The 27511-nt window shown below is 43.8% G+C and overlaps 3 long non-coding RNA genes across 3 annotated transcripts in view; all 3 read left to right on the top strand.

The window, feature by feature from the left end:
• Window positions 1-12024, top strand: part of LOC127477466 (uncharacterized) — a 29032-nt gene extending 17008 nt beyond the window's left edge. Inside the window, exons 9-11 of the long non-coding RNA XR_007906960.1 lie at window positions 3977-4087; window positions 6768-6913; window positions 11876-12024. This is a non-coding gene — a long non-coding RNA (uncharacterized LOC127477466). The remainder of the gene's footprint in view (window positions 1-3976; window positions 4088-6767; window positions 6914-11875) is intronic.
• Window positions 12025-12090: 66 nt separating this feature from the next.
• LOC127477472 (uncharacterized) lies at window positions 12091-13511 on the top strand. The gene is made up of 3 exons (XR_007906970.1): window positions 12091-12255; window positions 12350-12491; window positions 13088-13511. It is a non-coding gene; the product is annotated as an uncharacterized LOC127477472 (long non-coding RNA).
• A 97-nt stretch (window positions 13512-13608) lies between these two features.
• Window positions 13609-26975, top strand: LOC127477471 (uncharacterized). The gene is made up of 5 exons (XR_007906969.1): window positions 13609-13910; window positions 15701-15781; window positions 18501-18673; window positions 21292-21385; window positions 26918-26975. It is a non-coding gene; the product is annotated as an uncharacterized LOC127477471 (long non-coding RNA).
• Window positions 26976-27511: the final 536 nt, after the last annotated feature.

The following is a 27511-nucleotide window of genomic DNA, read 5'->3' as shown; positions in this document are numbered from 1 at the left end:
CAGTGATTTGTCCCACAGTCCATTATCCAGCTGAGGAGCTCGTTTCTGTGGGATGTTGTGAAGGCTGAGCTGTCGTATGAAGTTTAGGCCCATGAGAGGCTCATAAACATGTCCATTTTTTGGGACCTCTGACTTCAAAGATCCCCAAAAGCTGTGGGTTTCCAAGGGCTGAATATAATGTGGGAATTAGTCACAGCTTCCTAAGCTTGTGTGTTCCTCCCTTAGCATATAAGGACCTTTGATCTGACCCAGTCCATCCTTCTCCTGTTGCTGTAGTCTTTTCACCTCTATTTTAACCCAGGTTAGCTCACTGGGGTTGACCAAACTGAAATAGAAACATTTTTTTTCTTCTCAGCATAGACATAACATCGGGCATCCTTGTTCAAACAAAATCCTGTTAGGGTGGCTGCAATTAAACAGAAAGGACATGGGGCCTGGTCTTTATTTTGAGTTTTTGCCTCTACAGTGATTCAGATTGGCTTGGATAATAAAAATAAATCTCTCCTTCTCTTGCCATAAATCAGTGTGTTCTGGCTTTTGCTCCCAGTAGGAGACTGTGTATTCAATTGCCAGTGTTATTCCCAGTTCTTTGTCACAGTTATAGGACTTGATTAACTTCAGGGATAGGCTGTTACCTCATGGTCCTTCTAACAGTTTTCAGAAGACTGAGAAGACCTTCAGGTTGAGAGTCATCTCCTTTCCATCCCTTCTCTGACCAAACTGTTCTCAACATGAGCTGTGCTTTGAAAATATGGAATTTTTTTGTCTAAATTTACTGAAATGTGGGACAGATGGGACATTTGGAGCAGAAGATGGGGCAGCTGATGTCCTTCAGTACAAGTACACTGCCTGTGCAGTGTGTGCATTTATGCTCTAACCACCCAGCTTCCCACCCTCTGGTTTTAAATCCACGTCCATCCCACCCTTCCCTCAGCCTCCATCCCTTCCCAGCACTCAGTGTCTATGAAATCTTAAGATTTCATACATTTAAAAGGCCTTCTTTTGCTATGGATACAGCAGGCAGTGTTTTTCTCTGGGAACCAAGGATGCTCATTCAAAGTTACTATCAAAATGATGCATATTAGAATATGCAAATTGTGGGTTTGTTGTTGCCAAAAATTGGAAGCTACACATATAAGATTGCAGACTCTTCTTCCTCGAGGAGAAGGATGTTTTTATTTTTCTTTGGCTTCTTTGTTTTCCTTGATGCCTTTAGGTTGAATGTCATCTGTCTGAAGGCTTTAGAAAGAATCCAGAGGAGTTACACAGTTTCAGCAACTGGTGCAATAAATTAAATGAAGAAGGTGTGTGGTTTTGATAGGGAGAAAACACAAATATGGGCATAACAAAAAAATCATTGCTCCTACAAAATGCATACAGCCCCTCTGGTAAACAGAGGAATTAAGGAACTCATGCAGAAAAATGCTTAAACAACTAAATTAACTTCCAGAGCAGGCTTGGAGTTACAGAAAACATGACTGAAAATTTTCTCAATTTTACTCCATCAACAAGTTACCCACTGATGCTGCTTTTCAGGAATGCACATAAATGCATGTTTCAATACAGTTAAATTCAAAACAATGTTAAAAAAAATATTTAAAGTTCCAGTAAAATCACACAGGATGTTTGAGGCTGGAGGGAATCTCTGCTCAAGAGCAGGTTGCTCAGGGACAACTTAGGTGCTGATTTTATTTAATATTTCTTTCTCTGAATTGTGACTTCAGTTTTACTTTTATATTTCTGAGGTCAATGGGACTACAGGGAAATTGTTTTCTTCCTTTCGTCTTGAATTCCCATGTCTGTGTCTAATGCAGTCACAGTTCAGGTGATTTACAGGCTTTATATTTATTTTGAGATGACAGTGACCCTGACACTTCAGTAGGGGGTCACCATGACAAAACCAGCATATGCTTGATTCTGAATAGTTTGAGTCCATCAATAAAGGACTCATTTAAAATTTTAGTTAGCTCTGTCCCCCTAAGATTAGTGCCCAGCTGATATTTCTATGTAATGTATTGTCTAGTGGGAATAAGAATCAGCAGGAACTGATGATGCTGTGATCGTGCAGGAGTCAGCACTGAGAGGAGCTGCTCAACAACTGAGCTCAAATGCTGGAACAAAATCTTAGAGAGGCTGTGAAATCCCCTTTTTTGGAGATTTTCAAAGCTTGGCTGGATGAGGCCATGAATAACCTGATGTAATTCCTTCTAGTGGAAGGTGGCCCTGCCCATGGCAGGGGGTTGGAACTAGATAGGTCCCTTCCAACCCAAACCATTCGGTGATTCCATGAATTCAGAAGTTAGCCCTGTTTCAGCAGGGAGCTGAAACAGCTCTGGTGCTACCACAGCCCTCTTGGAGCCCACACTGCCCTGTGATGCTGCATTTCTTGCAGCCAGAGCTTGGACGATCTTATCAGCCACACAGAGGTTTCACACCTCCTCGGTCTGAGATCTGCACAGCTCCAGAAATCTGACTTTTTTCACAGGGTTCCTTTTCCTTTTGAAATGATCTACTTGCTTTTATCTCCCCTGCTCTCCCTGAGGTGGAGCAGGCGGGCTGGCAGCTGGCAGTGTAGATGGAGGGGGTTGAAGAAGTGGAACATCACTCCAGATTATTGTCTGGACTGGCTCAAAGTGCCATCAGGTGTGAGGCTTGGATGGAGATTTGTGGAGTTTGACGCCCTGCCCAGACAGAGCTTGAGTTCAATCACTTAAAGGCATGTCCGGCCAGACACAGCCATTGTGTCTGATCCTGGAATGGGAATATCCTGCTTTTTCTGTCAGAGCCACAGAAGTGTTTGGCTTTACAGGTCACTACATTTGTTTCTGGCCCCTGCCTGTGATAAATTAGCTCCGTCTCCTCTTGCAGAGCTGTTTGCTCGGTGCCTGGGGGTGTTCAGATCCACCTGAGATGATTTTTGCCTTCTTGGCCTGGGTGGTCCAGCCCCTGGGCTGGAAAGCTGTGCTCCATGAGCTTGGAATGAGCTGTGTTTATTTGAGTCTGCCCTCTTGCTCATTAGACAAACCCTGAGGTGGAGAGAGCAAGTCTTAGAGATGGCATGGAGGGGATTTATTTGGAGACAGGTTGAGATGGAGAGCGTTGTTTTTGACTGTGATAAATGAAGCTGGTTTATATTTTCTCCATTATTTATGCTGTAATAATATTACATCAGTAAAATATACTGCTTTGGCCTGATCAGCCCATGGTCCCACCTATCTAAAGCTCCTCCATCACAGATGCTCCAAGACCTGAGCTGTCACTGCTGTGTCTCTTCTTCAATCTTTACACCACAGCAACAGCCACCATTGGGGCTACAATGAGCCCAGGGTGACTCCCAGAATGGTGACTGCAAAAGTATTCTTATTATTTTAGCTGTGCCAAATCCCAGACTGATCCATCAGTGCCACCCTGCCTTCTCTGGAGGTCAGTGTGACCACCCCAACAGCTGAGGGACAGCATCTGTCCCCTTCCTGGCAGCACATCCAAGGGGGCTTGTGCCCCTCTGCCTGCTGCAGAGCTGCCTTCACCAGGGAGGTGGGGTAGGCAGCAAAGTATGTCTGTTCTTAAAGGCCTGGAGAGGCCAGAATAATTCTACCTTTGGCTTGGCAAGGCAGGGCATTGCAGCACATTCCTTCTCTGTTGTAACTCTGGGCTGGGGCTGTGCAGCCAGACGATGCTGGCAAGGCAACAGAAGTTCAGTTTGTGTTTTTTGGTGGGGGAATAAAGGTTATTGCCACCAACTGTAAACTCAGGCAGGGGGAGTTTTAGGAGAGCAAAAATGTCCTGACTCTGAGCTGTGCCAGAAATTAATATCCCAGTTCTTGCAAGAAGTACAGTATTGTCTTTCAGTATAGCCAGGGATGAATGGTAACTTCTCATCTGAAAGGAATAATATCTCTCAGGCAGCATATCCAGTCAGACTTGGATGGCTTTGCTTTTAGGTACAGGTGTCCTGACTCTGTTACTGAATCCACAGGCTGGAGGGAGTCCAAGGCTGAATGGAGCATCATTCCCCAGCAACTCGGACCAGATGTTAGAGAGAGGATCAGAAATGAAAGTCAGTGTTCCCTGGGACAACCATATCAAGGTATTTCCTAGGCATTCATTTCATTTCTGGAAAGCTCACATGTGTCCTGTGTTCTGGTTATTAATGGATTTCCACTGCAGTGTGAGTGGAACAGGTGGACATCTGGCTGGCTCTGATTAATTAAAATGAGGGGGTGACAGCATTAAAGCCAAAAAGTGTGAGTCCAGCGGTAGGAAAAGAGGGCTGGTTAATGCTGAGTCCTCTGTTTGCTGCATGTCAGTCACAGCTGTGTCTGTACAGGTTTGACAGTCCATTGCAGGAGTTCTCCCTCACAGCTCCTTTTCACCGACCCCACCAGAGTTTCATATAAATGCCTTAGTTTTGTAAAGCTTTCATGCTCTCTGTGATCCTTCTAAAATAATTTTTCATCTGGTTGTTAGAATGTTGTGGTGGCTTTTTGTGGGCTCATTGAAAAAGCTCGGAGTTACAGGGTACTTCTGGTCCCACCAGCCCTTCAAACTAGCCAAAACTGTTTGGGAGAATGTTGGGTAGAATTTGATTGGAGCTGGGCAGACTTGCCATGACTACCCTTGGACATAACTGAAGTGTCCCTAAACCAGTATAGTCCTGGACACAGCAACCTACCCAGGATATGGAGGAAAAATGTATCCACTGTGAGTTAAGAACCCAAAAATGTGCAATTGAATTCTCTATTGCAATCCAGTTACCATAAACAGTAATTAAAATAGTTATTGGGCTGTCCACTGGCATGAGGAACATTACATACTGTTATGTTTTCCACAGGCAAACAGCCAAGTTTGAGCCAGAGTCAGTCTCGATGCCTTTGATTTATGCAAAGGGAATCACAAACCTGAGACTTTCCCTCAAAACCCTGCAATGAGCTTCCTCAAAGCATTCCTGACCCGAAATTGGGATGCTCCCTGCTCTGAATCATGCAGTAGGATCCACATGTGGTGGGGCAGTGAAGCACAGGAGTGACAGCCCATCCAATCCTTGGGACACATCACTGCAGCCTCATTCATTCCTTACTTAAACTCCTCTCCTCTGTAACCTGTGTAGGGCTCTTCCCCTCCAAATGTGACCTCAGGTGCTTTGGGTTGAGAAACAAGGAGGAAAAAGGTGACCAAGCTTTGCAATACCCCTTTGAGAGAAGAGAGCTGAGGTCATTAATCCTGCTGCCTCTATTCTGAATTTTCTGAGCCTGATGTTTCCACCTTTAACAAGAACAGCACCAAACCCCAAATGAATGGTTTAAAATGTAATGCATTTTTAAAATCTAATAACTTTTATGTTCTTACTTGACAGTGCCTCTTTCTTGGGGAACTATTATTTTCCCTTCTTTCATCCTTTTCTTTTAAAGCAAAGAGAGAGCCTTTGGAAAGGAAAGAAAGACCAAAAATCAAACCAGCAAATGGCAACTAATTTGTTCCCAGAACCACTGATGGGGCAGAGGTCCCAAAGCACCTGGAGAGGTCATGAGAAGTGGTGTCAATGTGAGATTCTTGCTCCTCTTTTTCTCTGTTGGATTTGCTCCCTTGTGTCTGTTGCAGAGGGCGGGCCTGGGGACATTCCCTGTGCTGCAGCCACTGGGCTTATAGGACTGTGAAGGTTGAGGATGGGCTGGACTGAAAGGATTTTACTCTCATTGGAGCACCTGTAAAATATTTTGGGTCTTCAGCTGTTTCAAAACCTGGATGTAAAGTGCTGAGATGCCTCAGAGCACTGAGACCTGAGATCTGCCTCAGGTCTCACCCTGAGCAGATCAAACATTTGTAGAAGTGGTGGGAAGACCTAAATCCGGGGAAATCCAACCTCAAGCCCATTCAGGGACCTTGTAGTGAAACTGAGGCACTGGGAGGGAATGGACAGTGGTGCCAGCAGAGCAAAGAGCTCAAGCCCAAACTCTTCTCCAGCTGCTGGTCTCTGCATCTCCTGGTGCTGCATCTGTTGGTAAACACATTACAAGGTTTGCACACAAAGGTGCTGCAGTGAGAAGGTTCATATAGATTAGACAGAGAGGCTTGTTTAAAGTCAGCCCTCAGACTCTGATGGTTAATAGTTTCCATCCTGAACTGTCTGAGCGTTCAGCTCCCATAAATCTTGCTCCATGTTCAACTCTATTCCAGCTGACGCCACGGCAGGGCAGTTACTCATTCCAACAGATTTCTAGTGAAAGGTTTAATGAAAAAAAAATAGGCAAAAGTACAGAAAGGAAAAAAAAAAAAAAAGCAGAGGATGCAGCCAAGACATCAGTGATAAAGTGGAGCAGAAGAGACAGCCCAAGCCTTGGACTGCGGCGCGGGACATCGTGTGCTGGGATCAGGAGTTGCTCCAGGGAGATCAATATTTGTTGCCCTGATGGTCCAAATGTCAAAGCACTGTGTCACCAACAGGGAGAAATCCATCTTGGAGAGTGAGTGATGGGGTGTGATGTGCAGACAGCAGGGAGAATGTAACGAGTCTCTACAAGAAGATATATGGACCTTACTCTTGGCTATTTGGTGGCTGGTTTTTTGCCTTTGGCTTTGCCTTCTGTTGGTGTTCCTGTGCTTTTCTTTCATGTTCCACCCTCACTTTATCCTAGGATTTCCTAGGCCTTGCAAGCAGAAGTTGTTGTCACTCTGGGTGATCATGGCAGCTCCTTTCATGGGCCTGGCTGAGGGTCAGTCTTTTGTACCAAACAAGGGATCATGGGCCCATTTGTCCCTTCTCTACCCAGGTTTTTTCACCACTGTGGGAAGAAGAGTGACTGGCAAACTGCTTTGCTTTCTCCCATGTGTAGCCAGAGGTGAATGAAGGCTGGGAAGTCTTTTCCTCTGATTCCAGACTGAGAAGTCCATCAGTGCAGCTGGGCAAGGGATGAAGGTAACATTTGGTTCCCTTGTCCAGGAGAGACCTCGGGCACGCCTCTGTGAGTCTGAGGATCACACAACTACACACCCACTACCTGCTCACTTGGGGATTGTGAGGGACTTACTGCCCATCTGTAAATCCAAATTTCTGCTCTATTTGTTGTGTCTCTCATTAATCCTAAATGTCAGCTGGGCTGCCCAGTGGCAGCAGTGTCTGGTCTAATCTGGAGATACTCAGCAAAATTCATTTCATATGTCACATGCTCGTAACAGGTCAGGCTTTAGCAGTTTTTGGGTTGCCTAACTCAAACATTGGTGTTTATTTTCAGCCACAGAATGAGCTTACTCACAGTATTTAAGTTGTCTGGTGGAGCCTTCTGTGTTGTTCTCTGGCTTGCAAACCTGACTTTGGCAGGGTGATTAGATGACAGTAAGGGTTTCTGTGACAGAGAGTGTTTCTGTTTGCTTGGAAGATAATGGCAGTGGGACCATAAACTTGTTGCTGGGATAACAGCAGGCTGCAAGCTACAAATCAGCTGTCAGAGTAAGGAAATACTAAAATTCAACCAAAACCAGACTTCATTCTGAGTCTGCTGGGGCAAACACAGAGGCAAACACAGGGTTCCCCTGCAAAGAAACAGTCCCAGGAAGGAGGGGTGAAGGTGTCACCAGCCTGCTTGGTGCACTGAAATCCAGGCCACAGCAGCCACCAAACCTGAGCCTTAGCAAGAGCCTGAGATTAGTTTTTAAGAGTGTGTTTGGTGTCCAGCCAGGGAACTTATTCCTGCTAAAACTTTTCCACTATAACTGGCAGGGCTGTAACTGTGCATGGAGGATTGCACAATGCTGGCTCCCAGGGCTCCAAACTGCAGGGAAAAGGGAAAGAGCATCCCAGATTGTTACAGCCAGCATTGAGATGAAACAGTTTCATAAAATAAATGTAAATAAATAAACACACACACACACACAAGGCATGAATCACTCCATGCACCAGGTGTAAGGACTGTGGTTCACTTGTTCAAGAATTACCAGACAATATCAAGTCCAGCTGCAGGAGATACCAGGAAAAGATGGTTGTTTTAGAAATTGGTTTGTTTTAGAAATTGCTCTTATATTGTGTTTATTCTGTGGGTAGGAGGATCTTTGCTTCCTGTAACCTTTTCTTGATGAATCATAAGAGGCTAACAGAGCTCTGTATATTTGTGCTGGGCAGTTTTTTGGCTGGTTTGTGGGCAGAGAAATTTAGATGAGATAAATCCCTGACCCCATGAAATTTGGAGGGATCACGACTTCCACTCCCTTGGCACAATAAAACCAAAAGAAAGATTTCTATTAAGCTTTAGAGAGTAATTTAATGACTTAATTTTGATCATGCTTACCCCTACTCACCAGGCACAGCAAAAATCAGATAGTTAGCCCAAATCTTCATATCTGCCTCTTATCCTCCTCATCTGATTTTCATCTGTTCACAGAGAGACAATAGTAGACTTTTGGGAGAGGAATAGAGAGAAACCAACACAATAAGATAATTACAGGGGTGTATGGAGGTCAGAAGGGCATCTTAAAGCAATAAGTAGAACAGACAGATGCATTAGTTGAGTCAACAAAATCTTTTCAGGAGAGGACAAATTCTGTTACATTATTGAACTATATTTTTCCCCAAAGTTTAAACCAGTGGTGCCTCTACTGTAACTCACTTGCTGTGGCAGGTTTGTACTGACTTTCAGGTTACCAGTTTTCACTGCTGATTTTATAGGAAATAGTGTGGGGTTTTTAATGGTTAGAGATTTTTCAAGTAGAGGGAAATCAGAGAAAGGAGTTTTATGCAAAAGTTTGCAGAAATATAGAGCTGAAGAGCATTTGATTTAAAGTTCAGGGATGCAATGCTCTCCCCAAATTACCTACCATAAATTTTAAGCTGATCTTATAGTTTTGATGATATACTCTTTATGATGCATTTCATGCCTCATTTCCTGGCAGATTTATAGCCCTTACACAATGCTGGATGAGTGACTCCACATGCTTCATGTCAACAAGTTCTTCTTCTTTCTTCTTCTTTTTTTTTCTTTTCCTGAGACTCCTGCTGGTTGAAATTAAGTCATATTTCAGTCAGAGTGCATTTGCTCTTGTCATTTTTTAACTGCTCTTGGTCATCCCAGAGAATCTGGTGAAAATGGCCCAAAGAGTTTTGACTGTACAGATGGAGGGCAATAAACAAGACCTGGTGTTCCTAGAAATTCCAAAACTGAAACTGGGCCTTTCTTTTTTATATGTATATATATATTGTTTTGACCACCTGCATTTTGATATGATTAAAGGTCAGGGTGAAGCCCATCCTACACCTACAAGGTGTCCTTTCCAAAGCAATCTCACCCACAGAAACAGAGAGAGGAGAGAACAATGTCACCTTTTACAGACTTACAGATGTGAAAATATCTACAAATACAGAGTAGCCAACAATAACCTGACACATATCATGAGCTGTTGGAAAGAAAAATACCTTTACACAGGGCTTTGAATAAACACTGTGACTTGGAGACAAGTACAGGTTTGCTCAAATGTCCTGGCTGGTGTTTTGCCTCTGATGGGTCCCATCACCATCCTTGCATCACTCTGCACCACTCCAAAGTCTTACACCTGTCAAAGCCAGAAACAGCTGGCAAAACACTTTGTTTATATTTATTTCTGAATATACAGCCTGGTGCTAATAATGCCAAGGCTGTGGGTTCAGGACATGTATGGGCCATTCACTGAAGAGTTGGACTTGATGATCCTTGTGGGGTCCTTTCCAACTCAGAATATTCTGTGATTCTGTTCTGTGACTGTGTATTTTATATTAATTTCCCAAATCCTCAAGAGCTTACAAGGTCTGACTAAGGCTGCTAGGCATATTCATAGACATGGGGCAGGCAGAAGCAGGAAGAATCTGCCCAGGATGTCACATCACAGGATATCATCATCTGCCCAGGATGCCACATCACATCACAGCTCAAGGGAACCACAAAGGCACATTTTACAATCACCACTGCACCTGATTCACACAGGATGTGGCTTTTTTTGCCAGCTTGCCCTGCAGTATGGAAATTTAGGTTATTAATCCTGAAAGGGGAATAAGGATTTCTGTGGGGTGTTGCAAGGGTGGTGGCTGCACCCACAGCACAAGGAAATGAGTGGCTGAAGCAGAGGGAGGAAGGGATAGTGCCATGATCATCTTTCTTTTTAAGGTTATCCTGCAGGGATGTGCAGCTTGGTGGCAGAATAATCCATCCCCTGTCCTCCATGGTAGGGCAGAAACAGGCACATTCCTGAGTCCTGCTGGGATAATTAATCCCCTGGTGGGTCCACCAGCCCTTCAGGTGTGGCTGGAGGGACGCTTGATTCCATCAAAATTTTACCTGAAGTTGTCAGTGAGGCAGAAAGTATTACAGGCATGGAGAAACACCTGGTTTGTCCTGGCAGCTGTCCTTGTTTTTCCAAACTGAGAGCATGCTGGGAGGCAGCAGGACACTGTAAATGGGTTGGCAGATGTATCAAATGCCCAATGCACCCGAAGCCAACAACCCTGGTCCCTGGTGAGGATGCTCCCTGCTCCCCACAGAGCCACTTGCAGTCTGGTTTGCTGAGGAGCCGTCGGGAAGGGGAGGGAATGGCTGTTTTTCAGGGAGCTGTTTCAGGAGCAGAGATTTACACTGTGTTTGACAAGCAGAAAGCCTGTTTGAGCAGCTCCTGTTGGCAGCTGTGGAGCTGCAGGGAGGCAGAGACTGCTCCTCCACTGGGTTTGGAATCCCACACGTTTAGCTCTGGGGATCAAGTGCCCAGGGAGGCAGGGAATAGACTCTGCTCAAGGACAGAACATCTTGTGAAAATATTTAATTTCTATAAAAGTGACAGTGACTTATTTAAGGCTGTTGCCTGCCCGTTCATGAAGCAGGGCTAAGAACAAATTCCTCATGTGCAGCATATTTCCTTTTACGACCTGAAAAGCAGCTTATGGATTTTCTTTGGGCAGCACTGATTTATCTCCCACCCTCCCTCCACTCCCAGAAGCAGCCTGTCTTCTCTTTTTTATTTCTTTAAACCTGGCCTTTCCAAAGTGTTCCATATAGCAGCCCAAATGCTGCCTGTCCATCCTCTCACTGCTTTTCATCAAACTAATGAGAATCACTGCAATTAGGACCAGTTGCTGCCTCTTGTGGTCCTCACGTTGCTTTGGCAATGGGGCCTTCAGCAGCAAAGAGAAGCCCAGCCAGATATCCCCCAAGCTGGATTTTAGACCTTTTTGTCTCCAAGTCGTAAAGAACCAAGCACTTGATCATTCCCTCTCTGCTGTTTGTTTTCCTGGGGCACGTTGCATCTTTGTGTGTGTGAGTTTAAGCTGTTGTATAAAGGGTTTATTTGCTCTGTAGGCTGTGGAGTGGCTGGAAAAGCTGCTGTGGGGACCATTCACATATTAAAATGCAAAAAGAGAGGAGTTAAGATGATTTCAAAATTCAAAAAATAAGAAAAATTGGGGAAAACCAGATTATGGGTCACAAATATCACTGACCTCACTCCTCCTGCTGTCATCCTTTGTGGTTCCTTGCTCTTGCCCCCAGCAGTGGCTTTTCTGGACCCCAGCACCTCTGCTCTCCTTTGCCCTCTCATCTGTCTTCATAAGGCTCAACATGGGATTTGCCAAAACTTTTGCCTCAAAAGGTTGTCAGAACCTGTGGAAGTGTTTTGGATACAACTTGAAAACAAAAGTTTCTTTGCTTTCCTTTCTGTGTTTTTCAACAGAGATCCAACCTTTTCCACAGGGGGAAGAAATATTTTCAGTTCATTTCCCTGACAGCTATTATACCTTCTATATTCTTCATTCCTTCAAATCTTTTCTTAATACCATCTCTGCAAATCTTCCCAGTCATGTTCTCTCCAGGAAGTGCTGCATATTGTATCTGTTTTGTTAATTTTCTCATATTTTTTTTTCCTAATCTAGTTAAAGCTGTAAATTCTTCAAGGTGAAGAAGGGGGCTACATTTTGGCAGTTTGATATTATTGACTTACTCTGGATTAGATCACCAAGAACAAAGGCAGCAAGGAGGAACTGTTAGCTCAGTGTAAGTTCACATTTAGAGAAATCGTGGATTTTTTATATTTTTGCATTTAAAAGAAGAAGATAGTTTAAAGACAGAAGAATCTGAAGTTCCTCAGTCCTCTGCTATGCACCTGTCCATCAGTATCAGATGGTTTCTTGGCATTATATCTTTGCAATAAATAGTGGTCACCTCCCCTACTGCCTAGAACCAACCAAATGCACAAATTATTGAGACTGCTGTGGTTTGTCTGTCATCCAAGAAGTCTTTCCAAGGCACCTGAGTGAGTTGAAAATGCAAATGCAGTGTTGAGTTGGCAGCAGCCTGCATTGGGCAGGGGTCAGATGTTCATAACAGACTCACCTCTTCTCCTACAGATTTCACTGAGTCTCTCACAGCTCATTATCCAAAAGTGATGCTCGAGAGAGAGCTGGTGTGGCCACAGACTCTGAGGTGTGCAGAGGAAATTTGTGTGCAGAATGTGTGGAAGTGGAAGCAAATCCAGAGTTATGGGAACAGGTATTTATAAAATAATGGTCTTTGCAGTGTCCACTTCCCTGCAGAGATGGGGTTTGGTCAGGCTTTTGGCATGGTAATGGTAGTTCTGTGCATGTTTATCAAGGTCCAAGAGCTCACATGATCCTAAACTTTAGAATTTGTGAAAATCTTTACATTTTCCCTCTTTTCTGTTAGCTCTACTTACAGAAAAAAACAATACAGAAGCCCAGCAGCAATGGAAGCAAAGGTTGTGTTGATATCTAGCTCAGCTAAGATAAATTTAAATTTGTTTCCTTTCAGTGCTGTTCCAGGAAATGACAGATGTAAAGATAATTTTGCCTATTATTATGTGATGACAGTCTTATTTCTTTCTTAAAACGTCACTAATGATTCAAGTCCTGCTTTTTCACAGAACTCTAGCAAGACATGATTATTTCCAACTGGAGGGATACATAAAATAACCCAGAGTTGTTGCACTTGATAGTTCCTCATGGCTGGTGGTCTGGCAGCTGCTCAGATGATACATAGGAATACTTAGAGGAAAGCATCCTGGAGAGCTTTGAAAGCCTTTCTTAGAAATGGATCTATGTGTAATTCAGTTCACTTCTCTCTCTCAGCCATGACAAACAAACGCTCCCAGTGTCAGGAAGAGCAGCCCTGGTGAAGGGCAGCTTGTTCAAAGGATGGATTACAGCTGAAACCTGGATGCAAAACTGTCAACCCTGCCCTTGGAAGAGGGGAAATGTTCTCAGGGAGAGAGATGGGAGAGAAGAAGAAAAGCCAGAGTGTTTCCTGCCCTCATGCCAAGCTTTTTTTGTCTCCTGGAGAAAAGTTGACCCTCTTCCCTTAGGGAATCGTGTGCAACTGCATAAAGGAGCAACAGACCCTCAGCCATGTCAGATGAGCTTCTGCTGCCTTTGCTTTGTCTATGCAAGTTTTGTCCAGGATCAGAGGAAATAATGACAGATATAATTAATCTCATGTTTGAGTTTTTCGAATCAGCCAATGAAGACTGTAAGTAATAATTGCATGAGTAACTGCAGAAGGGAAGAAGTACATTGTGGTGTCTGCTGCAAGATCTATTTTTCTGGAAACAATGACTAATCCAGCTTTTCCAGTGGAGGATTTGATGCACATCCAGGCTGTGTGCATGAATCAGTGCTGAGGATCCACACACTGCAGCTCTTTTTACTCCTGGTTTTGCTTCTGGACTGGAAAAACCCGAATTGGTACCTCTTGTATCCATTGCATTGCTGCAACTGCTGGGAAAGGATCAGGGGAGACGACAGCAGAGGCCTTCTGCTGCCTGCACAGGGTTCTCCCACCATGTCACCACCCAAAGACGTGGCAGGTTTCACCTGAACTCAGTTCTCAGTCTGGTGCAGCATTTGCTCACCTGGTGTGGTTGGACTGTGAAACACTGTGAGCACCAAATCCCAAGTGAGTGTTGCTACTGTGATGTGTTGCTGATACTAATCACACCCCACAGCTTTGCACGCAGGAATTGTGTTGAAATTCCAGAAAAATCACCCTTTATGTCTATAATCCCTATAATCAGTGGGTTATAATCTATAAACAGTGGGTTCAAAAGGAAGGATTAGGCTGTTGCAGTAAGGACAATTGCAACAGCAATCCCATCTTTAAGCAACTATAGGGCAGTTGTATTTAATAGACTTAACCTTGCTTCGACAGCCTATCCAGCTAGAAGAGTCTAAGTATTACCCAGAAAGAAAAAAATGACCAGGGAAGAGGTGGGTCATATCCAACATCTGTCCTTTCAGCACCAGGTTTCCACAGGGAGCAATGGGAGGAGACCGGAGCAATGGGCTGCAGGAAGGTGGACACAATTAGAAGCTGCTTTTGAAAGGCACTTGTTGAAAGAGCTAGAGATTTTCACCATTATTGATGTCAATCCAAGTGTCTTTATGTTCTCCTGAATTCTATTTTTCAGTGTGGTCCAAAAGTCTATCAAGGACTGTGGCTTAATTTTCCAGTGGTTTGTCAGTATGAAAAGATGCTGTTTCCTCCCGGGCTGTTGTTCCCAGTGTAAATATGTTTTTAGGCACAGAGCAATATAATCCTACAGATTTGCAGAGAAGCTGCAAACCCTTCTGGCAGTGTCTGAGGCAACATAAAGGCTCTGTTTCCATCAATTCTATTTATGGAAAACCAAAGGCCATTTATCTCCTCGATTCCTGTGAGATTTTCTATAGCTTAGTCAATAACCATGAATTACTGCTTGGTTGAGCTATTTCAGGGAAAATGCAGAGGATGGGAAGAGGATGTGCCTCAGCAAACAACCAGTGTCTCTAGTCTGGCTTCCATAGTAATGCCCTGCTGCTCTTCCCTAATAATTAACTTATTTCATTGCAGAAATTAGACTTTCGTATAAAACTTTGATTAAAAGCGAGCTGAGATTTTTGTATCACTGATCTCTGGCTGCTGAATGAATTCCATTTGTACAGCCTTAAACCTGCTGGCTCTGGAAGGTGATGGTCCCAAATGGGGATGTCCAGAGACATGGGACAGTGAGAAGATGCAGAAACCCTCCCAACCATGGCAGCTGCTCAGGTCTCCCTCAGTCCTGGCAGGGACAGGCACAACTTTTTTTTTCCCACAGACATTCTGTCATTGCAAAGTTTTTCTTGAGCAATTCCAGACATAAAGAAGAAAAAAAAAAAAAAAAAAAAAAAAGAAAAGGGAATATTTAAGTTCTCCCGACCGAACCAGGAGAAATTCCTTGTGGTTTAACTGGTTAGACTTAGCTATGTGCTGGCAGAAGGCCCAGTTTGGGAGTGATGGGAGATGTGTCCATTGCTCTGAGACCTTTTGGAGGGTCCTGGAAGGGCTGTTTGGGTGTCCTTCGAAATTCTCCTGCCCCTGCTCAGGGATAGACCAGGGAACACCACCCTGGTTATGACTTCGGGCCCGTTGTGTCATGCTGAGTTTTTATCCATCGCTTTCCTGAGATCTGCCCATCACTAATGACACTTTGGCAACCCTTGAGCTGTTTTTTGATTTATGTTTACAGTGCAATAAACACCCCCCTGTTTATTTCTGCCCTTAGCACCTCATTGGGGTTTGTAGGAAGCCTTATGTTTCTGAAGCACTTGGGCAAAAGTAGAGGGCAAAATGGAGTTATTTCTGATTTTGTTTAAGAAAAAAAAAACAAAAAAACAACCTAACCTGAAAGACAGATCATTTATTTAGTTAGTTAGTTTTATTTCTAGGAGAGGATGCTGAAGGATGTGGAAACCACTCTTCAAGGTCATCCCAGGAAGACTAAAGGAATTAAAGGAGCCAGAATTGAGGTATGTACAATTCTTCCCTTATTATTTTTTGTAATAATTATTAATGAGTATGTATCCTAAAATAATTAAGAAAAATAGGAAATTCCCTTAATTGGAAAGTTCTCAGAAGCAAAGAATAAAAAGGAGTTCCTGATTTATTTCTTATGGAAGACTTTTCCCTACTTGGAACAGATGTTTTAAATTACATGATGACTTTGGAAGTGTAGTAATTTCTGCTGGGAGTTCACTAGTTCCTGGGTTTTTCTGTCAAGAAAAGCTGTCTTGTCTCTCTGTAGCTTCTCTAATTAGACTGTTAGTTCACAAGAAAGGACTTCAGTCTCTCAAATTTTTCTGTTCCATCGGATGATTTCACATCCTATCAGGGCAACAGTGGCCGCACTGTGGAGCCTTTAGGGGTTTTTTTCCTATTTTTGGTGTCCCCACTGCAAGTTTAACTGGCATTTTAATGAAATCATGTTGCCAGACTCATCTTTTTTTTTTTTTTTAACCTGATCTTTTCTCAACCCAGTAGTTCAGTGAGGTGTTTCAGTTTTAGGATACCTGAAATCTTCGTGGCAATTGTTTTGCTAAATGTGGTTAAGAGAGAGTGAAATGATTTGGGCCAATTCATCGTTTCTGTAGCACCGTCAGACTTGTAGGGGATTCACCCAGAGGAAAGGTGGGCTGGTAAGAGCTGAGCTGATATTTGGGCTGGACAGATACTGTGTCATTGCTTATGTAAAGGTACAGATGTGGATCATTCTCTAGGCAAATTATCTGTAAATAGGATATACATTGTGTCATTGAAAGGCTTATAATTTTAAAGGTGTTTGAAACTGAAAGCAGATAAACTGAAGTCAACCTTTTGTATCTAATACAAAAGAAGTGGAAAATCCTCTCTCCAAGTACAATTACTGATGTAATAATAATAACTACTAATGTCATTATAATGTCCCACTTGCTCAAGTTCTTACACTGGTCAGGGCCTTTGTCTTCCCGCTCTTCCTTACACAGTATTTCTCAGATTTGTTGAACTATTCCTGTGTGTTACAGAGGAATAACTGAGGTTTTGGAGGGTTTAGAATTTGTCTTGGGCAGTTGGTTTGTGCATGGACATTCCTTGGTGACTCTTGCTGTTGCTGTGTGTCACTGCTGGCCTCATGTCCTAATGAGGTGAAGAGCAAAGTGCCAGGTTAATCAGCCCTCACTGTAATGGAAAATAAAGCCAGTTGGTTTGAACAAAGGAAGAAAGAAGGGTATAAATTGCTGATTGGGTAAGGAAAGTACTGGAAGACAACTGTTTGTGCCAATGTTGGCTCCAGAAAGATGGAGCAGACAGAAAGGGATGTGTTTGGTTTGAGTTTTCTGCACCAAGGCAAAACCCCAAGACTTGCATGCTGTGATAAAATCCCATGCAGATCATAAATGTGCACAAATCCATTTTAGCACACAGCTCTGTCAGCTTTGGCCTAAATAGCTGTGAGGAGGGTTTTGCTGTTGCCCTGAGCAGCACTAACAATCTGCTGTGGTGCCTCAACCCCAGAGACACAAGGAATCCTGGCAATAAAAGTGCTTCCTCCAATAACACCTTCAGGACTGGCATTGCTTGATGGGCTGTGAGATCACATGAAAGCAGCTGCTTCTCACCATTACAGAGGACACATAACTCCTCTCAGTCAGTTTTAGCACATGGAAACCACAAAATAAGTAAAAAGCAAAGCAAGGCTGAAGCATGACATTCCCACCTCCACAGGCAGGAAACAATAACAGTTCAGCAGTGCTGGCAGGAAAGGGACTGAACTCAGCTCCATCATCTTGGGAAAGCAATAAACACCCACCTCAGCAGAGCTGGAGGTCACTTGGGTCTTCCTGCACACCCACTGTGGTTCTCTTGATCCTGTCTCCTGCCATCCCACAGAGGAAGTTGAATAACATGAAGGATGGACTGTAGTGGATAGAAGGTTGCTGAGGCATGGGACTTGTTTGGTCAATGGTAGAGCAAGAAAAGCTCCTTAACCCCAAGAAGCACCTCTACAAAGTGATTATTTCCTGGTAGAGAAATCCCCAGAATACTAGGTGGCCCCACTGATAGTTCCATCCTGTTTCATGAGGTGGAGAACTACCAGCCAGAGGACATGGACTAGCCATGGAGGACACATCTCCTGTGCAGCATGCAAGGCATGAAACTGCAATGAAACCAATCCCCACTGTCCTTCACATCAGCTGGAGCAGAACAACCCTTAGGCAAGCCCTAGGACATAATCAAAAACCAAACTGGATCTTCAGGCACATTTAGGGCAGTGGAAGGTTTTCCCAGGAGACTTTTCATTTTTCTCCACCTGGAAGAGGAAAGGCTGCCTACAAAGCACGGGCAGCATTTTGGTTACAATTTCAAATTTTCTTATTTCATAGAAGCATAGAATGATTTGGGTTGGAAGGGACCTTAAAAGTCACCTAATTTCAACCCCCATATTCCCTGGATATCTAAAAAATAAAGAGCAGGTATAGAACTGAGTTTTATTCTGGCACTCAAGCTACCAGGGTCCCAAGATCTCAGATTTCAGCCTTCAATTCCATTGCTAAAAGGAAATATTCAATGTAAGACTGACATGTTAAGCTGGACCTTTCAGGAGGGGCTTCACCTACTAGGAACGCTCACTCCTTTCCAACTCTCCTTCTTTTTGCCATCCCTCGAAGAAACTTGTAAATAAATTTGATCTTGTGTTTTCATTCCTGGAAGGCAGAAGTCTTGCAGAAATGTCTTCCCTTCCTCCTAAAAGGACTGTGGTGGAGAACATGAATTGTGGTGTGTCCTGTGGCTGGTGAGAGAATGTCAGAAGTGGGCACCTCTCTGGAGACAGGAATCACAAAATCACAGGTTTCCTTCTTCCTCCTGCTGGATCCAGAGATACTGTAAGTGATGGGATCGTGGGTTTGTAGCTCAGCAGGGCTGGTTAACAGCAGTTCAGATTTCAGGAAAGGGAAGGCAAGAAATTCCTTCTCCCTATTGTTTATTCTTCAGGATGGGGTTGAGTGTCTGAGTGTCCTGCCTGACTTTATGGGTAACTTGTTTCCTAGATGTGTTGAAACAGATGACCTGGAACAGACAGAGTTTGGCTTTTTCCTTCTGCAGCTGGGAAGGACAGGAATATTGCTCCATTGTTATTGCTGGAAATCACACCCCTTTCTGAATTAGTTCCTCCAGGTTGATTTTTTTCTTTGGATCAGGTTTTAGCTTGATGCTGCCTCTTCCAAGTGCATTTGTGCTTTTCCAAACCCTCCCTTCCAGAGGCTGGTTAACTTCATGGGTGTCAAATACTCTCCAAATAATGTTGGAAAAGGCCAAAGATGTGACATAATGGTCAGGAATACTTTTGTCTGGTGCTCCTTCAATGGGAGGAGCAATGGCAGTGTCAACCTCTGTCGGTGGCATCTAAGTGCAGTTTAATTCCCTCTGTTTCTGAGCAACAGGAATTCCTAATATGGGGCTTTAGCACAGTGGGTCTCACCTGAAGCATCTTCCTGCCCAACCCAGCTTCTGATCTTGTTGGAAAACCAGTTTGTTTTGCTTTACAACAGGATGCTTCTGGTAGTAGTGACCTTGCAGGGATGTTGCTTGAAAACTATCCTGAAAAATATTCCTGAATGGCAAGGTGTAGGTGTTAATAACCCTCACTGCTCACTGGAGTGAACTGGATGGATTGGGAGTGGGTTTTGACTAAATCACTTATCCTCCCTTGGCAGGCATACAATTGTTGTGAGACACCAAAACTTTAATATTGCCTAATGTTTATTGAATATTTTGCTCTTGGCTTCTTGCCCACAGTGCAGCAACTGACAGCAAAAAGAAAATAGCTTTTACTTAGTTCTGTCTCCTCATGCTGACTCTCCGTTCTGTTTTAGTTCAAATTTGGGAGGCTTTCTCTAGAAAATCAGTATGAATAAAGTATATAATGAAAGCTGACATGGTAGTTTAACTGTTCAGGGTCCAGCAAAGTAGTTTATTTAGTGCCCAGTAATTACCAGTTTGAAACTGCAGTTCTACTCCCAGGTTTTGGGGCAGGCAAATCAAGCAGGAAAGATCATCCTCAAGGGCAGACAGGTCTGAGAGACTTTAATGTCCTTGGTCATGATGTGGAGAGGGCACAGACTCAACGAGGTCCTTGGGGATTTCCTTGCACCAAACTCTTCAGCCAATTGTGGGAGATATGTGGAGCTCCCTGTTTTTCTGTCTGCTGCCCTGGTGATGTCAGCCAAGTTACTCTGAGGGGCAGAATAAATGGTCCTATTTTATCACTCTTAAAGTGGCTTAATTTAAACTTCACATCTTCAAACCCCATGCTCAGCTGCTGGGGAAGTCTAAATTTCCATCAGTAAATGTTCTTAAACAGCTAAATACCTGGGACCTTAAAATTACTTAAAATATGGCAGTGATGAGCAGATTTAAACTTAGTAATAGGATCATGAGAGAAGCCTGGCTCACCTGCCAGAATTATTTGGCAGACCACCTTGGAGCAGCCCCAAAAGGTGACCTAGAGGAGATGGGAATGCAGAGACAGGGGCACTCATGTGGAAGAAGACCCCATTTGCGTCTTTACTCATTTATGAAGCATTTGCTTTGGATGAAGCATTTATTGAGACAGTTACAACCCCCCCACCTCTGACTTTCCCATGGGGGGGTCCTTTTATTATGTGAAACCTGGCTGGGGGGATATACAGGTTTATTCAGGCAGCTCTAATTTCCTGATGTTGTAGAGAAACACCCTTGTTATTCAGGGAATATATGCTGGGAATATCATAAAATCACAAACTGGTTTGGGTTTGAAGGGACCTTAAAGCTTATCTAGTTCCAACCCCCTGCCATGAGTAGGGACACCTTCCAGGTTGCTCCAAGCCCCATCCAACCTGGCCTTGAACACTACCAGGACTGAGGAAATCTGCAAATGAAGTTATAAAAGATGTCAAGGATCAGACATGTGAGAGAGCCACAAATTAATTACAGCTACTAGGTATGAAATAATTATTTACAGCCCTTTTATGACTGGCTGATATCTTTTAGTGTTGCAAATGTACACTATTTAATCAGTGGATTTCCATTCAAGTTTGCTGTGGTGATCTGTCCAAAAAGGCTCAGGATTGGAAGTACTTTTTGAACCAGAACTCTTAAGGAGATACCAAATTTTCACAATAATCTGAATATACTCCCTGTTTTAACCAACCCAGCAAAATCATAAACCTGTTACCATGTAAATGCTTGTTTTCTTTCCTCTGTTTTCGTCTCCCTGTTAGGAGCTGCATGGTGTGTTTTCACAGGTTTACTAGGGGTTATGAGCAGGGAATGGTTATGGGGAGAGGACACTAATTTCCAGGCTAAAGCCTCCCTGATACACATCTGTTCCATTGGCACTGTATCAGGAAGGAAGGGTACAAGAAGTAACACCAAATGGAAAGCGGGTGAGAGATCCCCATTAGTTGTGTGCCCAAATATTACAAGCAAAAAACGGTGACATCAGCCATGTGTTCCTTTTCAGACACAAGGAGGACATCAGGAAGTCTTCTAATCCTTGCTACGTTACCGAATGATGGAAACTTGACAGACTTCCAGGGAGAACAGGGACCAAATGAGTAAGCATTCAGTTTTTGGGTGAATGAAACTACCTATCTCATGGAAAAAAAAAAAAATAAAGCCCTGTAGCTCAGTGCTATATCTGTCTCTGAAAGGTTTTTGAGTAGACTTCTAAAAATGCTCTCTTAGTCAGTTTATGGTGATGGTTTCTGAGTTCTTTCAAGTGATTCCTTTGAAGTTCTGTGAGGATGGATGAGACAATTCACACCAAGGGAGCCCAGACTGGGAAGCAAGAGGACATAACTCAGAAGGGGCTCTCCTAACCACTCTGCAGAGATTATTTTTTAAAAAAAATAAATACATTCCTAATCAATCTGAAAAATGATACAAAAAGATCACAACAAGATGTACTTACAGGAATGTACTTCGAAGAACACGTTGTGCTCAACTATTTTATTTTCGCTGCAAAATATTTTGAAATGAAGTTTTCCTGCAGGGTTATTTATCCAGCCTGTGTGGTTTAGGAGCTCTGCAGAAGGTTTCACGTGGTACCTCCTGCCTTATAGGGGCGTGGGATGAAAAGCTGAATCTCCTAAGCAGACAATTTAGGCACTTTGGGCTGAAGCCACAAATGGAAAATGTTGTTTGATCAAGGTTTAGCTCAGCAGGTCTCAGTCCAAAGTATAGATCCCTAATCTCCCACTCTTTGCCTTGCTGCCTGGTTAGAAAGCCCCTGAAAACCCATTGGCATCTTCATTTCCACAAGGAGGTTCCTGAGGCATCAGAGTGTCCCTTTCTGGGACCCTTCTCCAGTGTCTCTGGGCAAACTGACCATCACTGCCCCAAGGAAGTGAAAGCAGAGATCAGGTGTCCATCTCTCTTTACCCCATCCTTGGACCATGGGCAGTCCTCCATGAAGCCTTTGGGTCCTCCTCCATTTGACCTCTCTTCTCCAGAGGCATCTGGCTACAAGGGGAGGGTATTCCCAAGGTGGTTTCAGTCAATGAGCTCAATCTGGAAGGTTCATCACGTGCTGAGCCAGAGAGGGACCATCAGTCAGCATGGCTGCACTGCCCAGCACATGTGGAGATGAGGGCTGGAATCTGGGGCCCAGCACACCACTGACACAGGATACTGGAATAGTTCTTGGCCCAGGGATGAGAGAGGTGCCTCACAACTCAAAGGTGAGTCCTCCAACAGCACAGCTCAGAAAATGAGTTCGTGAGGGCTGTGATTTGGGTGAGGTGCCTGTCCTCAGGGCACCTGTCCAGCCATGGAGATGGTCACAGTGACACTGGGAGACAGCACCTGGAACACCTAATTCCCTGCAAGGGTTGTGGCTGAAGGCAACTTCTTCCCTTGGCATTTTCTCTTGGCCAGGAGCTCCCTGATTCCCGTGCCAGCTCTTTTGGAGCCTGAGCCAAGGTGTCTTGCTGTCTCCACAGACTGGAAAAGGAGCCTTGGCAGCAGCTGTCTACTCTGCACCATGGGATGTCCTGGCTGCCCTGGCTCATTGGGGGATTTTACCCTGCCTGGTTTACCAGTGTGCAAGCTCTGTTTTTCAGCCTGGTTCTCAGCTGGCTGGAGATGCTCAGCTCACTATTAATTCATGAGCAAATTATTCTTGCAACCTTTTCATCATCACAGAAATCAATCAAGACAAGACTTGCTGTTTTTCTCCCCACTCCTTTATCCCATTAGTTTTTTAAGTGTGGCAAAAAAAGGCTGTTTTAATTACCTTTCTCTTGGTGATGAACTGTGAAGGAAAAAACTTCAGAAAGCACAATAAGCTTAATAAGGAAAAAATCTGCCCTGAGTCTGAGTGATGTGTTCACAGCATCTAAGAGAACAACTATCCCAAACAACTGTGGGATTAATTTGCCCTGTGCCATTAATTGTCTTATCTCAGTGGAGAGAATGGGATTTTCATTACTGCAGCAAGGTTTCCTAATAGCTCATGTTAATGAAGAAATGACTCAGGAAAAGGAAAGTAAAGCAAAGAGCAAGGCCAGTGACAGAGGAGGCACAGGGTGTGATGTGCTGATCACACTCAGGGCAATAAATCCCTGTGGGTTGTTCAAGGGGCACTGAGGAACACGGCAATTTCCTGGGACTCTCCACACCTCATGGGATCAGAGATTAGGGTTTTGTGTGCTTGATAAGAAGGAAAAGCATGACCTAAACTGCCAGTGGGCAGGTAGATGACCTTTCTCTTTACTGGGCTGGATCTCCCTGACCTGATTTGTTCTTAAACTCTTACCAACCCATTTGCTGTTGGTCGTGTTGAGCAATTTGCTGTCCTGGTGCCAAAGCAGATGAGGAGGAAAGAAGATGACATTTAACCTTCCCACCCTTCCCACTTGGGAGAGAAAAAAAGGTCTGAAGCCTTCAGTGCAGAGGGGCTGGATCCTGTCCTCAGATCCAGGGAAGGTTGTTGTCCCTGGTTTTCTTAGTACTGCTGAAACTCTAAAGTCTGCGAGGACCCTGATACTTTGAAGGGACTTACATTAAGGGTGGTGGGTCCCAAACTGTGAGATGTGTCACTGCAGCAATGCTTGAAGTACTATCCTTCTGTAGAGAAAAGAAAATGTAGGTATTTCCTTTCCTTTTGTGAATTTTGACTAAGCAGCAATATGAAATACAGGGTATCAGGAGTTGTGCCTGAAATGAGGACACCCCAGTGACCCCCTCACTTGAAAATGTGCAGTTGGACCCTTGTTAATGGTCTTTTTTCTGGCCTGGTGTAGATTGATTTTTTTTTTTCTACATGGTGTCAATTGGAAGAGCCCAGAGCACAGGAAAAAAACGATGTGATGCTACTGTGGGCAGAAAGTGGTGCTTGTCTATTGGTTGTGGAGAGAGCTAAAAGAAGGTGCTCGGTTTCCTGAGCGAGTCAGGAAGGACATTGTGTAGGGCTTGCTGTTACTTCCATTATGTGCCCTTGGAAAGTGGGCTTAAACCCTCTGCATCCATGAAATGAAATGAGAGACTTTTATTGACATTTCTATTTCACTGGCTTGAGTTTTTCTCTCCAGGCTTCCATGAGGGGCATCGTTCACTGCTGTGAAATGCTCAGATTTCTGCAGGGTATGTGGCCTCAAAGTTGCTGTGATTTATTGGCTTCTCTGTTCATGGAATAGCTGTGGGAAGTCCCTAAACCACTGACCAGTGGCCTCCAGGAGGGTGTACTGGGGAAAGACCTTGTACATCCCATCCCTTCCCTGCCAGGGGTAGGAGCCTGAGCCCTGAGCTGGGTGAATCTCTGCTCTGAAGCTGAAAGGCAGTTCCCATAAGCAACAAACCAACATCTGTCAGGCACTTCAACTGCAGCTCATAATACTTTTATTTTTCCCTTTGTTCTCTGCCTTTTATCCTTTGATGACTTACCAGGCCACCCAAACCAGAGGAGGTCCCTGGGTCTTCAGAGCAGCCTCTCGTGCAGCAGCACAGTATCAGGACAGAGAAATGCTTCAAGAGAAAAGGGTAGTAGCCATTCTCAGAACGTTTATTTAAACATGGCTGTTTATTTTTGCTGGAGATTGGGTTACCTTCCCTTATAGGAATAATGTTTTTGGAATCCTCCTCGTTTCACCTGTAATAAATCACAGTTGTCTGAAGAAAACGAGCGGGGGCTCTTTGTAATTTTTCTTTGCTTTTCCTCCATTGGCAAGAGAAGGAAGTGCCTCGAGAAGAGTAATTTATTATGAGCTTGCTTTTGACATTGTTGGCAAGTCCTTGGCATGTGGCTACATAAATTACTGCCCTATCTCTGGGCAGGCAGAGCACAAAGGCACAGCTCTTGTTTCCAATTGTAGATTGGCAGGACCTCTGCTATCAGGCAACACAGAGAATAAAGAGAAGAAGAAGAAGAAAGGCTCACAGCTGGATCTGAGCTCGGGTGGCAGGGCTGGAGGGAGGGGACCCCAGGTCCTGTTATGACTTCAAGCCATATTTTGTCCCAGCAGTTGCCAACAACCACACAGACAAAGTTTTCTTGCTGGTTTTGTGGCTTCTCACAAATCACGGGCTTCGTTTCTCAGAGTGGGGGAGCAACAATGCAAAGTGGCACCCAGGGCTCTTTAATTCTCTGTGAGGGGATGGCATTTGGGCTGAGGCACAGCAGAGTGACCTCAGGGAAGAGCAGACTGATGGCAAAGACTGAGACTTCAAAGAAGGTCTGAAATGGCTCTGACTCTTCTCATCCCTTCTTTTTTGATCAGCCTTTCATTGAGATTTGCTGCTGTGGGCTAAATTGCTTGGAAGTGTTTGGCTGATAGAACAGCTGGAACTGGTAATGTCCAGCATCTAACAGGCCCTGTTATGATGTTGTTTCCTTGGTTTTCCCCATGAAGTTCTGAAAAGCTTTTACAAAGAATGACTATTCTTTGCATAATCGTGAGCGTGTACAGCTGGAGAAACTGAGGTTATGCAAGTAGGACAGGATGAGATAGTGCATCAGCAAGTGGGCAATAGGAGAAGGAAAAAATAGGGTGAAAAGCATGGAACTTCTATAATATTAAGTGCAATTTCCTAGGGAAATTGTTTTTGCAGTACCCATCTCTCTGGCCCTGATCACTTCAAAGTTTGAGACAGAAAAATGCTGAGAAATGAGGCACAGCTACAAACAAATAGCTGCAAGGTGGCAGAAGTGGAGAGGTTTCTTAGGAAAAACAACACCTTTCCAGCACTGACCACTGTCAGTGTGGTAGAAATGCCTTTACTGGGGAACCTGGCAGGCTACTCTTTGATTTATTTGAGCTAAAAAATGCTGAGTTCTTTCTGCTGGGTAGTTTTGTTTCAGTTTCCTCTGTTTGAGCCCAATATTATTAGATTTTTCTGAGTATTTTGGTGTAAAGGTGTTGTGCTTTGACTGATATTTATCCATCATTTATGAAAGTAGTGTATATTCTGCTTTTTCTACAATAAGCTTTGAATGCAGTCATACTGCAGAGATGACAATATATACTCAAAAAAATAAAAATAGTACAGTTATTTTAGGCTTTACAAGGCAGGAAACAGGGAGAGTTGTCTTTATTTTCAGTCTCCATCTCTCCTTATTGGGGTTTAGGATTTACAAGAACTTGGAGGGTGTATAGTTCAGCAAAAGCACTTCCCCAGATTAGGTGATACTCATTCTTTGGTCTCTTTTAAAAATATTAAAAGTAATTTCATCAGACCATGAAACTCAGACTGTCAAAGGAGAGTCTTACATAAATAATCCAGGTTTTGGGGATCTTATCATGCTAAGTGGGTTCCTTGGCTTCAGCTGGTTTTATTATGGATGGAGCCACAGCAGAACCACATTAGAAAAGGATATTGTTACAACACTTTCAGTATCAACAATGCTACTTGGAGAGGAATAATCTATTCCAGATGGCTATTAAGAACGTCTGTCCTTTCCTTTTTAGAAGGGATTTTTTGTTTGTTTGTTTAGTTGATTTATTCTGATAAAATTGGGATCATTTAGATTTCTGTCAAACCGTCAGTAAACACAAAGATAATGTGATTCACAGAATGGGCAGTCTGAAAGGCTACTTGCATTTAATTCAATTAGTTGGAATTTCATATTGGTTTTATTATTTTTTTTTCAGTATTATAGCAAGTTCTTTGTGAAGGAGAAGGCAGAGTACAGTTACTGCAGACATCCAAACTGCTGGGTTAATTCCAGGGCTTTTCCATGCCACGGGCAAGTAATGGAACTCCACTTACCTGCCTGTGTGCAACAGCAGCCACTGATATAAAAGGTGAGATCATGAGGAGCTTGGAAAATAAAAATCTGCTTGTTACATATATCACACTAGCATTTCTCACCAGACCTGTGGGCAAGTCAGGCATCAAACCGGACCTGGACTGTTTGAAATTAAACAAAAAGATATAAATTTGCTGGTGTGTTGAACACAACTGAGGGAAGTGTAGGTGCTGATAGGTCAAACTAAAGTTCCTGTGAGCTTAGAGGTGTGTACAGGCTCTGTGTGCTCCTCCTTTGGCCTGGTCCTCTGACAACACCCATGGTCTGTATAACACTGAGGAGGACACACTCACTCTCTCCTTTCCGGCACTGATGTCCTTCTGGACCAAATCATCCTGCACACGAGGAGCAGGAGGCAGCACAAGGCTGAGACCATCCCTGGGTAGTGTTCAGGAGCAACCCTGAGTGTAAAATATTCTCTGAGCAGTCTTGCATG

The sequence above is a fragment of the Manacus candei genome, unplaced genomic scaffold, assembly GCF_025592945.1.
Source record: "Manacus candei isolate 608988 ecotype Guabito, Panama unplaced genomic scaffold, ASM2559294v1 h1tg000053l, whole genome shotgun sequence".
Lineage (NCBI taxonomy): Eukaryota > Metazoa > Chordata > Aves > Passeriformes > Pipridae > Manacus > Manacus candei.
This window is presented reverse-complemented; position numbering and strand designations above follow the sequence as displayed.